The sequence below is a fragment of the Adiantum capillus-veneris genome, chromosome 20 (genome assembly GCF_014529385.1).
Source record: "Adiantum capillus-veneris isolate H3 chromosome 20, ASM1452938v2, whole genome shotgun sequence".
Taxonomy (NCBI): domain Eukaryota; kingdom Viridiplantae; phylum Streptophyta; class Polypodiopsida; order Polypodiales; family Pteridaceae; genus Adiantum; species Adiantum capillus-veneris.
Window position 1 is genome coordinate 70,750,476 of NC_140950.1, and position 5,281 is coordinate 70,755,756.

General features: G+C 40.8%; 1 pseudogene; it reads left to right on the forward strand.

The window, feature by feature from the left end:
* Positions 1–260: 260 nt before the first annotated feature.
* LOC147432711 (uncharacterized) lies at positions 261–4,708 on the forward strand (annotated as a pseudogene).
* The last annotated feature ends 573 nt before the right edge of the window (positions 4,709–5,281 follow it).

Sequence of the window (5,281 nt, forward strand, 5' to 3'; positions counted from 1 at the left end):
GGTTGTCGCAATGACCGAACGCCGGCGCGCGGCCCTATCAACAGGGTAGAAATTTTTCCGTGGTTGACTTGCTTAGCCAATTGCTTCCCACCAAATGGTGTTAAATGATGTATCATTATGTCCAACCAACAAAAGATTGTGCATTTTGTTTGTTTTTTTGCTAATACACCTTTATTTTAAATGTAGAGCTGCTTATGCCATGTCTGCAAGTTTAATTTTAGCTTTGACTTGTGTAGGTCAATTCGCGACAAGGGCAATCGATGGCAGGCAAAAATGGTGCATCTAATCGAAGAGGGCGTCCTCCTGCCAGGTGTTTCAAAGTTTTAAATATTTGCAATTAAATATTCTTATGAATTGTTTACAATTTTTGATAATGTTGGAATAAATATATAGCTTTGGTTTCTAAAATCTGTTGGAGATGTATCTCATGGGCTATGCATAGTATTTGAAATAGTGCTCTGAATTAAATTTTGTTTCGTTTTGTTATTTCATAACAATACTTTATGTTTCATTATATGCTTCCGTCAACAACTAATTTCTTTTTGAAGGTTACTAAAAATGTTGAATTGTTTATTTACAATGGATTAGTCCTAGATCCCGTGGTCGTGCCCGAAGAGGGAGGAGTAGTGACCAAATCTCTTATGGTCAGGTGGATAGTAGTGACTTAGTCTCTTCGGTTTCAGCTACTATCATGGTAGAGGAGCTAGAAACACAAGAAGAGGAGATTCTATCTATGGACATGGGGCAGGGATCTTTACATGAGATAGATGAGACACTAGCCCCTTAGGAGAATGGGTTGCAGATAGTTCCATGGGAGATAAGGGACGAGGTTAGTGCAGCTGCAGAAACGGAGGATGAACAAAAAATCTTCATGCATAGGGGAGAAGATATGCTTGAGAGCACACGTATATTTAGCTGCTTTGATTGTCCCTCTATTCCCTTATGTAGATTGATTCCATATGCAAGGGTGAGAGGGTTGAGAGACGATCTTAGTGGGTTGAAGTCTGCCTTCGCAAAAGAAGGCTATATGCTAGAAAAAGGAGCTTTCATTGTCTCTTTATTGAAATGCAAAAGAGAGGAGAGCCTTGTGACAGGTATGTCAATACTTTCTATCTTTTTGCCATTGTTCACATTCTTTGGATTTTGTTTAAAGTTTAACATTTGTGTCTACTCAAGATGAGATCAAAGCAACATGGGGACCTCTATGGAATGAGATCAATGATGAATTCGAATGTGAATTGAAAAAAGAAACCAAAGTTTCAAGATCTTGTCAATCACATGCTCTATGTTTGGGAAGGGAATCATCGTACTGTGGCATGGACAGAGGCAATTAAAGAAAGGTTTTCCACTTCTAAGGAGAAGCATTGTCGTGTTTTGTGCATTATCATAGATCCTACAAAAGTGCCTGAGATTGCGTTGCTAAGCAGTTTGCAAAGAATGAACTTGTAAGTGTTTCTCTTGTTCAACTTTGCTAGTATTTAAGCTATCGTATATTTGAATGCTTACATGATATATCAATGCAACATGAATACTCATGCTCTAGTTGCCACTCATCTTCGTGATGAGATCGTTAATACCACACACATTTGTGCGGTGGATCATGTGATGTACTTAAGTGGTTTACCCGAAAAGGATCAAAATCTTATTGCCGCCGTACGGAAAAAGTATGCCAAAGTTTCCGAGCCTTGGTATCTACTCACTCGACGTTACCTTGGTAGATTGGTCTATGATGTATGAACCAAATTAAATGCTTCCTTTTGTCATTGGTATGCGTGATTAGTAATATAGTCTTTCTTATTTTGGATTTTAGATTCAAATGACAAAAGAGAAAGAGAAGAGAATATCGAATGTGAAGCAAGGTTTGTCTGACGAAGACTTCAAAAAGGAAGAGGAGAGAATTCACCATGAGATCACACACAAATATCAAGATCGTATTGGGGAGGTACCTTTATTTTTTTGCATCTACTGTTTGTTTGTGGCGAATGGTACAATATGTAATTAGAGTAATTGTCATTTTTATACTCATATTGCAGTTACTTAACATTGTGGATCCCAACCTTGGGACGGATTGGCTAGCAAGGGTTTTGTCTCTGAAATGGGGTAATGATAGCTGGGCTACATTGGAGAAATTGAACTTAATAGCACTCCAAGATGCTCCCGTTCAAAACAAGATTCATTGGATTTCTTTGCTTGAAGTGGACAAGATTACAAGGGGTGCATATGGTCTTAAGAAAGGAGATCACGTCTTCCGCGTGTAAGATGATCCTTGATAATTAATCTTGAATTTGTTGTACTGTCCTTTTTTTCTCTCACTCTTTTTGGAATTGTAGGTGGCTTCGTAGAGAGGGTTTTTTGGCACGAGTCTTTGAAAGAGCATTTCAAATTGTGTCAGATCTTATGGATGTGCCTCGCGTTGTGCCTTTGCCAAATGACTCTACCCTCACATTTTATTTTGAGGAGATAAAATTTGAAGCCAGGCCCTTTTTGTTTCCAATTGAAGTGTCTCTTGGAGCAAAGACGAAGGATGTGGAGAAGCAGGCATTGAAGAAGGTAGATACATTACGAATGGCAGCACAACGTTTGTCTTTCAGGTGAACAATTTATTAATTGCAATTTGATTAATTTGTTATGTTTATGTGATGAGCTTCATGTAACTTGTTAGCTGTTCATTGTAGATTCCTTATGTTTTTGGTATCCAAGAATGTGTTACCTGCCATGACTTTTTTGGCAAGACAGTGGACTCAGATGGCTACTCAAGACACATGCATGTACCCCTCTAGTATGCGCATCTTGAGTGCATGGGAGATTGAGAATTGCCCGTGGTGGATAGATATGGAAAAAGGACATGTTCTTGGTCGTGAAAGAGAGCTGCATGACACGATGTCGAGGGAAGTTGTGATACAAAATCCACCAGCAGATAGACGAGAGGCAAGACATGCAGGTATGTTTCAATATTTGGCATGCCAAACAACCATAAGTTAGTAGTATTTTGACTTAAAATGTTTTGTTTAAGATGCGCGCAACTCTCAAAAGGAAAAGGAAACATTTGTGGATACGATCGTAGAGGAGGATGTGGGCTCAATGCCTGGTATGTCTTATAAAATTTTGTTAATGCTTTCCAAAAATATGCTTCATAGATGACTAATTTTATCTTGTTGTAATGATCCAGTGTCTTCTGGCTCCATCATGGCTAGGAAGACCATCTCATTTTTTTATCTTGTGGAGTCTCCACTACAAAACATATCTAGTTTTGTTGACACACAATGCATGGCCATAGTGGGGGACTACATTGCCATTGCTACAGACTTCAGAGCGGGATTCCGGAATCCCATATGGATCCCTGTACATGAGCATCTTTCACGGGCACGTTCGGAGGCTACACTATATACTCGTGCGGGGAGAGCCGTTCCATGGGCTGCTGATTTCATTTTCTTGGATCTCCCCTTTGGTGGGTCTCTAGTAGGCTCCTCTACTCTACCTCGGTGGGACATTTGCAGTGAGGATCATGTGCGTGCTGGAGTTCATTTGGCATTCTCGACGCTAGCAGATTCAGGCTGGCTTCTAATCATGGTGTCTACGGCGGGTGAGATCCTTTTGTTTATGATCATGCCATAAGATAGTAATAATCATTGTAAGTGTTTGTAAACTCCAGCACGCACATGATCCTCACTGCAAATGTCCCACCGAGGTAGAGTAGAGGAGCCTACTAGAGACCCACCAAAGGGGAGATCCAAGAAAATGAAATCAGCAGCCCATGGAACGGCTCTCCCCGCACGAGTATATAGTGTAGCCGTTCCATGGGCTGCTGATTTCATTTTCTTGGATCTCCCCTTTGGTGGGTCTCTAGTAGGCTCCTCTACTCTACCTCGGTGGGACATTTGCAGTGAGGATCATGTGCGTGCTGGAGTTCATTTGGCATTCTCGACGCTAGCAGATTCAGGCTGGCTTCTAATCATGGTGTCTACGGCGGGTGAGATCCTTTTGTTTATGATCATGCCATAAGAAAGTAATAATCATTGTAAGTGTTTGTAATAATTAATGCTTTGAACAGGAGAGGCCATTGGGTGGGTGGAGAGGTTTTGTCGTGCTGCAGAGATGGTTGTTCATCGACGTATTGTAGTACTCCATCATGGAGCCTATGGTCATTTTGAGAGTTTTGTTGGTCCTATTGAGGTGACATACTTGCTTTGTATTAATACTCTAATGATTTATGTTGTTGCTTTATCTAACCGTGCCTCTTTTGTTACAGTGTCTTTGCTCTGTGCTATTTATGGTTCATCGAGTAGGTATGCGTCCACCGTGCTTCGTAGCAGAGAGCACTGTCCTATTTTCTCGCCTTGGCATGCAGTCATCAGATTCTTTTATGATGCATCATGTTACGGAGCTCTCTCAAGCTAGATCATCATTAGGCGAGCCATTGCGAGGTGGATCGCAGCGGAGCCATTATTTTGTTGCATGCTTTGTGGAGATCCTTTGTCGGCGTGGAGGTATTTGCTTGGAGCTTGGATGTGGTACAGCCCCTGCACTAGCAGCTTGTCTGGGATAAGGATGGGCATGTGTTGCGCTCGACATTGATGAGCAATTGATTTCAGGATATGTGCTACCATTACTCCGTCGTGGAAAGCGGAGTAGAGAGGACCCCTCCACCTCCTTAGATATTGATGATGAGAGTGATATGCCATCGCGTGTCAATCCCTTTGATGACTAGTGAGGCCCACGTCTTACTATGCCATTGACATTGCTTATGTTTTTTTATCCTTTTGATGTCAACATTGGTATTTAGTGTTTATGGATATTGCTTCTATGTCTTGTTTAGTATTTTGTCATGATGATGCATTTTCTTGTTGGTTGGAAGTTCCATGCCGGTCTACGCAGAGGAGATGGCTCGGAGCATGGAAGCGGACATGCGATACGATTTTGAAATCTGTGAGACACTTTGGAGACGGAATGTCTACATCGACAATGAGTGTGAGAATTGAGAGATTTGTAGCATATGGTTCTTGTCATGTTTTGATGAAAACTTTTGAGTCGATGTTCTAATGTTTTAAGTCGTGGATGAGAAGTATTCACTCTTTGGAACAATTTGGTTAGAATTTCAAATCCTCCTATGAGGTGCCTTAAATGGCTAATGGGTTTGTTTTGAAATATTGACCTATGTACAAAGGAAGCTCTGTCCAATTTTTTTCAAAAACTAGTATTATGTTTTTCTTTGTTTTCTTGTTAGGTCATATGTATTGACAATGCGTTGGAGGGGGAAAGTTTACATCGACAATGAATGTGA